Genomic DNA, 10,013 nt, shown 5'->3' on the forward strand with positions numbered 1-10,013 from the left:
TTTCTCATTACTTCCCCTAACCATAGGATTCCATACCTCCTCAGTTGTCCGCCTCCCATCATCGCTTACATTTCCCTTCTGCACTTCCACTCTCTCAGTTCTTTCATCAGAGCTAGTTTCATCAATTTTACTTTCATTATTCATTTCATTCCTAACCGTCCATTCAATCTCTTCTCTTGCAATCACTGAAAGTAGGTTGTTATTTTTAATTTGTTTTAACTGGGATACCAAACTCGCGACACTTCTAGCTCTTCCTCCTCTCGATTCCCATTCTTCCTTCACTTTTCGGATATATCCACCAGATTTGGTACTTCCACTTCTTACAAAGCATTCCCACAGTACTCTTCTTTCCTCATCCGTCCACGTTTTTTTTTAATATTTCCTGTTCCAACTCCCTTCGTGTCTTGGGACCGTCTGTGGCAATTCTCCCTCCCCCTATATCCAGCCACATCCTCAGAATTTCGAACAGTTGTATGATGACGACAGGACCCACCCTGTGGACCAGTGGGACACCTACCTGACGTGAGACCATCACAAGATGTTCTAGCCTCATTCACATCGTTATTTTCAATATTTTGATTTGACATTCTCCCATAAATGGATTAGTGAATTTAAGGTTACACCACCACCGATAGTTTTATCGAGACATTATCTCTAGGAGGGTTCCCCACCAAGCTCAAAGATCCTCTCCCGACCATTTTCCTTCATCACCATGACTATTCCCATTACCACCAACAATAACAATAGAAATAAAATCTACAATGATAATGGCAACACTAATATCGGTAGCAATAATATTAACAGCAAAAACAACAATAGCAATGACAGCAAAAAACAACACCTACCATTACAGCTACAGTAATAATAAAAAACATACCACAACTACTGCAATGCATTTCCACAATGTAATGTGTGTTGCATGAACATAGAAAAACAAATACTAATACTTATCTATGATACTTATCATAATGGATTATGTAAGGTAAATAACTCTTATAATAATCTTCAACCAACAATATTAGTTATTTAAATGATAATTAAAATTGACATTTGCTGCACGAACAAAAAGGTTTTCTTTAAGAAAAATGTCCGTACCGAAGTAAACACATGTACACACAAAGAGACAAAATGACTTTTACATATTTATTATTAAATCAAATTATATTTTTTATTCTTAACAACATGGATAAAAAGCTAAGATAAAGGAATGTGTATTCAGCATGAAATATTAACACGTTCGAATAGACGTTAGTTGTGTTAAAATTTTGACAAATCTGGCTTATTTGATAACTGTTATGTATTAAATAATGGTAATAATATAAAACAGAAAAAAATGCGGGTGAAAATGTTGGCATAAGTACTCTCGTTTTTGCAATATAAGAAATACTAGAATATTGTGTCGAGGGTCGTTTCAAAAGTAAAGCCTCCTATTTTTTAATTCAAACATTAAAACGTTGAAGAGCTACACAGGCGCAAGTGATACAATTGAAATGAACAATCGTTTATATTTCAGAATTAATCATTCACCATAGAAACCACTATTCTCAATGTAATTTTCCCAGCAAAGAACGATGCCTCTGTCGTAAAAGTTCGGAGCGCGCTGTGTCAATCAATTCTCCCTCACCACTCGGAAATCGACAAACCCATCTCATAACTCTGCTGCTATCAACTGCATCAGCTTCGGAAATGTTCAGTAGACATTGATAATAAACATCTTGGAACAACAATGTAATGTTCAATCCCTTTTAATCTATTAGGATGGAGTAAAAAAAATAGGAGGCATTACGTTTGGCACGTCCATTGTGTAATCATAACATTGTAAGTGACACTAGAATACCACTCCGTCAAAAATGGCAGAGGTAAATGTTACACTTTTGTTAACAAATAAATGAAGGGTTTAAAACTGGAAAACATTCTTATATGATAATAACATTTATTCAGATTCAAACAATAAATTATTCGCATACAGATTAGCTTGTTATCAAAATTGTCGTTTATTAGCAATTTGCACTGTGCCGCAAGGCAGAGAATCGCGTTCCTTTTGTTTGCGCGGCCTTTGATCAAATTGAATTAAATGGAGACGTCTACAATATACTTCCACCACTCTGCTAATAAAGTGGGGCAGTGTTGTCGAGACATACGTTGTTGGGGAACCGCGCCTACTTGTATCTGTCCTAGAATGAAACCACAACCGACCTTGTTTTAAGATGTATGGTGAAAGGCTGCGACAGGTTCAGATGTTAAAATCGGGCAAACGTGTTGTGATTATAGCCATCCGACAACGACAACGAGTTTTTTTACATAGGCATCACCACTTATCAAGGCCCAGATGCCACTCGAGGATAAGGCTTAAAGAGTGTACCGTAGTCAATTGGACAATATAGTAATCGTTAGTAATGGAAATTTGGTAAATTTCTTAACTTAAGTGGAACGGCTCATCAAGAACTTGTTTACGTTAGACTTGAAGACAACAATATTGTAGTCAGCTGGAAAGCAGGCAAACGGAAAACAGTTCCACAGGCATTTGTGAAACGGTTAAACAGACACGATCAAATATACTGGTGAACAACTGAAGGGTTTGAGGAACTTTAAATTATTTACATCAACATCATCAAGATTAGCTTTTATCCCAATTGTTAATTTGTTACATGAAAGGGTTATCCCCTCCTGATGTAAGAAAGAAGACAGACTAGATAAGTGAAAATAATATTAGGAAAAGGCTAGAATAGAACCCTGTAGGCAAATGGATAATTGAAATCCTAAGAATGCAGTCCATTGTTAATTCATTTAGAAATAGCTAAATGTTATTCATGTCGAAAAAAGCGATTGTTTATTCTTTTAGAATAACTGATTATTAAATATGTCAGTTAAAAGAATGGGCAATGCGAGTTAAAAAATATGGTTTAAAAATAGGTTAGATATTAAACAATTAAAATTGAGAATCTTTGTTTGCCAAACGTGTGTTTAGACAGACATATGTAAATCCACGTGAAAGTTAGTCACGTTGGGAACCACACTTCTGACGTCATAAACCAAGGAGATTTCTTTTTTTTCTTTTTTTTTTTACACAGTGATCACCACTTATCAAGGCCCGGAAGCCACTCAGAGATAAGGGTTATTGCAAGTACATTGCGTTAGTGTGGAGATTTGATGAAGTGTTTACTTAAGGGGCGGTTCATTAGGAATTTATTAACATTGGACTTGAGAACATCAACGTTGTAGTCCGGTGGGAAGCAGGCAGACGGAACAGAGTTCCACAGGCGTTCAGTTCTAAGAAAGAAGCTTTGTTCATGGAATCCGCGTTTTGATTTAGGCACAGATATAAAGTGGGGGAAATTTTTCACAGTGGATTCAGCTAGACGGGTGTTTTTCGTGAAAGATTGGCGAGGGGGGACCAGAGATTGGAGTTCAGAGGAGCACCTGCCATGGAAATAACGATAAAACAAGGACAGGCTCGCAACGTCTCTTCTGTGGGAGAGAGGTTGCAGGGTAGAGAAAAGGGCATCCCCCACTAAGCCACGACGTCTATTTTGTACTCTGTCAAGGCAGGATAGGCTGTTTTTAGCAGCTCCTGCCCAGATTTCGCATTGTGTTCTTTAGATTGTCTGGACAAACCTCCATAACACTATTACAGGTTACCTTATTCCTGGGATTGCCCGGGCACCTCTCCATAACAACTTTACTTCGAACGATTATACAAACTTACTGCTGTTTATGGATAGATTATTTTTTGTTCAGATTGAGAAAGGAAAAAAATAAGAATTTGCCTGTCCCTTTTCTACTCGCTAATTGCGTTAATGTACCTGTCAAAAAAGTGACAAACTTACTTTGGTGAAAATACTGTGAGTACTACAAAATAAATATACATATAAACAATGGTACTTATTTAATATACGGTGAACTAACATCTTGCTGTCCCACTCCTCACCTCACCTCACCTACACTGCCCCATATAAATCTGTTCCGTATCATATTAACCCCTTACGATTTAGTTGGCAATATGCATTGTAAGATATTAATAAAATAAAAAAATAAATTATAGTGGGATGGATTAGATGTGTTTGAGTGCTTATGATAACACGTTGCTCTCTGTTCGTGAGTGTATGTTTGTGTATCTATGCTTATTGCATCTGTGGGGATGTGTGCATATCAATATGGCGGTTGTCGGCACGCTGGGTCAGCTCGGCATGTTGCGTTGAAATTCAGTGCGTCTATTAATTTTACAATATCGGGAAATATATATATAACTGCGTCAATCGCTTTATTGCAGATTAGTAAAATATCAATATTTCACTAAATATACGCCACAACAAAATGAAAATTATGTCATCAAACAACTGCTTTAAGCTTAGTTATTTCCTAAAATTTTATTCAAATTCATGCGATATTCACGAAGTTATGACATTTTATTCTTTATCGAAGAATTTTCACTGTCCATCGCTTAATTTCAGGTCTCTTAAAATTTTGTTTTGGGGCAAAAATACAATGTTTTATCATGCGAACTTTATTTTTTTTTATTATATATTCTGTCAAAGGATAATGAGAAAAAGCACACCCTAGGTGTTAAGCCTCATATAAATGAATTATTTATCGACATATCCACCATTTTTTAAATAACTTAAAACAACCTTTTATCCCCCGGAGAAAGTCAATTGTTTGATCTCAAAAAGAAGTTATGGCTCTAGCTATATCAGCTATGTTCTCCACAAGGCGCCCTTTGAAGTAAATTGCTCTACTCCCTTTTGTAAATTGCTTTCTCTCCTCATTTTAATATTGACCAGAGATATTCAAGGGGGTTAAGGTCTAGAGAACACGGTGGTCAGGTCATGAGAGCTTCTCCAAAGAAGCCTATAGATTCAAAGAAGGCTGCAGTCCCCCTAGCAGAATGCGATGGTACATTGTTATGCATGAAAATCATCTGAAAGCGACGGTAAAATGGTAGGTTATCATCTAGCCATGGTGACAAATGTTTATCCAAAAAGGTTGTGTACGCATTGCTGGTAAGTTTTACACCCTCTGGAACTCGGAATGGGCCAACCAACTTATCCCCAATGATTCCAGTCCAAAACATGATGACTCCATCTCATCGTTGGCGATGAACTCTGTAAGGGGTTGGAGTTCCGTTCGAGTTCCAAACTTTGGCCTATCCATCCGGACCGTCAAGAGTAGCACGGGTCTCATATGTAAATAGAACACGTTGGAAATCCATTTTCATGTAATTCTGTGCCCAAGCCATTCGTTTTTTCCTATGTTGTTTGCTCAATGGACGCCTTGGAATAGTTTTGATGTTCCTTGCCATCTCATTCAATACATTACATCGGGCCTGCCTGGATATTGGAGCGATTACAGCTCTTGCAAAAATGGAAGCACTGGTGTTATTTGGGTTTCGGTGGACTTCCCTACGAATTTTCAGAATATCACGAAAGGTTTCTCCTGGTGCCTTTATCCTTTCTGGATTTGGTGTTGGGGTTGTTCATGAATGAAGGCAAACTTCTTGGATCCCTTTCCAGTTCCATAGCTAAATCTTTGATGAACAATACTTCTGCGAGTTCAGCAAAAGCCCTTTCCTTGTCGATAACTGTTAATCGCCCTTTTTATTTCTTTTTTTTTCTTTTGTTTTTTGGCATTTAAAAAAAAACCTGCAATAAAGCGATGGACAGCATAAATTACTTGATAATAAATAAAATTCATAGTTCGTGAATATCGCATGGATTTGAATAAAATTTTGGGAAAGAACTAATCTTGAAACAGTCATTTGATAATGCAATTTTCACTTTTGTATGAAGTATTATAGATATTTTACTAATCTGCAATAAGGCGATTAACACAGTTTATATATATATATATATATATATATATATATATATATATATATATATACACGTTTTATTTTTTATTACCGTTTTACCTGTTTAGTTACACATGTTGCGGTTACCGAATCGTATTAGCGATCCAATAACCTCGTCAGACTTTACAGAAATGGTTATTATGATTTGGAAAAATAATATTAGAAGGAGCACAAAAAAAAAGCAAAAAAACGAAAAAATGGGAAAAAAGAAAGAGGAAGTTTTTAGGTTTAAAAAAACATTAGGTGGTTGTGAGTGTAAGGGGGAGTTTAGGAAGTTCATATAGGGAGGGGGAGGGAATGGAGAGGGAGCTAAAGAGGGGTAAGGAAAGGAGGGGGAGTACTTTCAATTTTAAGTTTTAAGATTTAATAAATAATAGAAGTGGTGGGCGTTAGGAGGGTTTAAGCTGTTCAACCAGACACAAGAATATATGAAAGGAGTGGAGAGAGAGAGAGAGAGAGAGAGAGAGAGAGAGAGAGAGAGAGAAGTAAGCGATTCAACACATGTCTCGCTAAGGAGATGTGCACGTGTCAAATTTGACACATGCACATCTCCTATATATATATATATATATATATATATATATATATATATTTATATATATATATTTATATATATATATATATATATATATATATATTAGTCCTCGAGCGAAAGAGCAGGACACAAAATGCTTTAAATAATAATAATAATAATAATAATAATAATAATAATAATAATAATAATGATAATAATAATAATAATAATAATAATAATAATAATAATAATAATAATAATAATAATAGAATAACAATAACAAAGACTTTCGCTGTCGAGGACTACTATTGACCGTAACCAGTTATACAATCCTTTTGAAATTTTCATCTATATTTTTCTCGTTATGCACTGTATATTTGTTAATGAAACCTATATGAAATATGTTCCTTATTAAATTTTAAAGATTTTCTATTCTGAAAGAAGTTTTAAAAAATTTAATCTAAAAAAGTTATTTTAAAGTTTTTCTGAAAAAAAAATTCAGATTTTCTCATTATTCAGACCTGTATTATAAAAAGGGAGTTGCAAAAAATGAGTTGTAGTGTGAGGATAAATATACAAACTGAAACAGAGAATATTCAGACTTGTAATAATAGAAAGAGGGGGATTGCAAAAATGAGTTGTGGTGTGAGGAGAAATACAAACTGAAATAGAGAGAATATTCAGACCTGTAATAATACAAAGAGGGGTTGCAAAAATGAGTTGTGGTGTGAAGAGAAATACAAACTTAAATAGAGAGAAAGAGAGTTTTAAAATATAATCTTAAAAAGATAAGATACAAATTAGAAAAGGATTTCATCCAAGGCATGAAAATTGTTAAACAAAATGTTTTACTATAGGCTTTAAAAATAAATGTACAAGATTCAATTTGAAATTTATTCATCTTCAAACTGCACTTTTATAAATTTTACAAAGTAAGGTATAAAAATTTAATTTAAATTGAATCAAAACATTACCTTGGATTTATTTTATGTAATGTACATTTTGGTGCACTTTAAAAACATTATCTTTCATCTAGCAATTAATGATATAGAAATAAAATTTTCAATGATTTTTTTAAGTGCACCAAATTCCCTCCTACTAACTTTACACACACACACACACTCATATATATATATATATACATATATATATATATATATGTGTGTGTGTGTGTGTGTGTGTGTGTGTGTGTGTGTGTGTGTGTGTGTGTGTGTATAATAACCAAAAGTTCGATGACAATCGATACATTGATAGATAAATAGATGGGATGGAGATATGGAAAAAATTATATATATATATATATATATATATATATATAAAATTTTCCTATCTCCATATATATTTGACGCCCCCCCCCCTCTCTTTGGGTAGAGTACTGTCGTAAATAATCTCGCCCGCTACTTAATTGGCTGAAAAAATGCGGAACTCGCTGTTTGTTTTTAAACAAGCGGTTTGAGCACTGTAAAAGTGGTGGACGGATGTTTGTTTGAATAGACATTCGGACAGGTTATTTGCGGGCATCGCTTCTATGGTCGAGTATGAGAACTGCCGACTGTCAACACGACAGTTCTAGGTTCAATCAATTGACTCGGGAGAGGTGCTAGTCTAGTGGCACTGACGAGTTGTGATACAAGGAAACAGGACTTATTGTCGATGACTATATATATACAGAAACAAATTATATATATATATATATATATATATATATATATATAGAGAGAGAGAGAGAGAGAGAGAGAGAGAGAGAGAAAGATATAGAGAGATATGCAGAAGAAGAGATCATGAGAGAGATAGCAATGAAAAAGAAAATTAAACTCATATTAATTGTTCTCTCTTTATCTATCTATCTATCTATCTATATATTATATATATATATATTGTTTTAAAATATAATTTTTAATATATATATATGTGTGTGTGTGTGTGTGTGTGTGTGTGTGTGTGTGTGTGTGTGTGTGTGTGTGTGTGTGTGTGTGTGTGTGTGTGTGTGTGTGTGTGTGTGTGTGTAAATCTAACCTTGAACTTTTAAATTCGCACATTTCGCATTTCTTCGTCGGAGTTTCTTGTTCTTTTTTTTTTTTTTTTTACACAGAGATCACCACTTATCAAGGCCCGGAAGCCACTCAGGGATAAGGGTTATTGCAAGTACATTACATTAGTGAGGAGATTTGATGAAGTGTTTACTTAAGGGGGCGGTTCATTAGGAATTTGTTAACATTAGACTTGAAGACATCCAAGTTGTAGTCCGGAGGGAAGCAGGCAGACGGAACAGAGTTCCACAGGCGTGCAGTTCTAAGAAAGAAGCTTTGTTCATGAAATCCGCGTTTTGATTTAGGCACAGATATAGAGTGGGGGAAATTTTTCACAGTGGATTCAGCTAGACGGGTGTTTTTCGTGAAAGATTGGCGAGGGGGGGACCAGGGATTGGAGTTCAGAGGAGCACCTGCCATGAAAATAACGATAAAACAAGGATAGGCTAGCAACGTCTCTTCTGTGGGAGAGGGGTTGCAGGGTAGATAAAAGGGCATCCCCCACTAAACCACGACGTCTATTTTGTACTCTGTCAAGGCATGATAGGCTGTTTTTGGCAGCTCCTGCCCAGATATGGCAACAGTATTCCATCCTTGGCCTTTTAAGAATTGTAATTTTGTGAGTGACCGACGTACTTTGTCTATTTCTTCCTTTCTTGACTCATTCCACGAATGGTTTTCACCATCTGGTGTCGCTTATTCAACCACACGTCCATTGCCCATTCTTCTCATTATGTCCATCTTGATAAACAATCGGATATCCGCCAGCTGCTTCCATTACATTCAACGCTATGATATATCATACGTGTCTATTCACATTACAATTTAATTTATTAATTACATTTAAAATTCTCCAGATTAGTGCAATCAAGGAAGCAGGAAACAGGGAGGGAATTCCAAAGTCCAATAGTTAGAGCGAAGAAACTGTTAAAGTAAAAGGCATTTCATCATCTATGTAAATCGACACTATATGCTTATTTGTTATCATTTTACTTCAGTCGAAGTTCTTAAAAATCAAGTGACCCATCACTGACGCTAACACATATGAGCTACAAAGAAATTTGCGTATTATTTTAAAGTTCTAATTCACCTTTCAAAAGTGAAGTTAATAAATAAGTTGAGAACATTGATGTTCCTCCTTAATTGGCAAGTTTAATTTCCTGTAGTTCTTTTGTCTGAGCGGATTCCAGTTCAAGAATTCGTCTATGATATAAATCTCACCTGTTTGTTTAAATGTATGTATGTATGTATGTGTGTATGTATGTATGTATGTATGTATGTACGGCATAATCACGTTGACACACCGGTTCTCGTCAGATTACCGAAGGTAAGCAACGTTGAGCCTGGCTAGTACCAGATGGGTGACTATTTGGGAATTCTAGGCGCTGTATGTGCTTTCCGCTTATCTCAGCATTGTTTCCAGTCGTCCTGAACCTCCACTTGCCACTGGTATTCAACAATGTCGACTCAGGACAGGTGTGGTTGAAGAGTGATCAACTCTTTCTGCAAAAATTTCTTTTACGGTGGGTATCCATAGTCTGTCAAGACTGGAGGAAGCCATCATGTATGTTTGTATGTCTTAAATTTTCGATAGACACAACGGATTTTCACGAAATCCGTA

General features: G+C 35.5%; 1 pseudogene; it reads left to right on the forward strand.

Annotated features, from left to right (window-relative positions):
• Positions 1-9,669: 9,669 nt before the first annotated feature.
• Positions 9,670-9,786, forward strand: LOC145255873 (5S ribosomal RNA; annotated as a pseudogene).
• The last annotated feature ends 227 nt before the right edge of the window (positions 9,787-10,013 follow it).

Source organism: Euprymna scolopes, chromosome 31, assembly GCF_053919585.1.
Source record: "Euprymna scolopes isolate OS-2025 chromosome 31, ASM5391958v1, whole genome shotgun sequence".
Lineage (NCBI taxonomy): Eukaryota > Metazoa > Mollusca > Cephalopoda > Sepiida > Sepiolidae > Euprymna > Euprymna scolopes.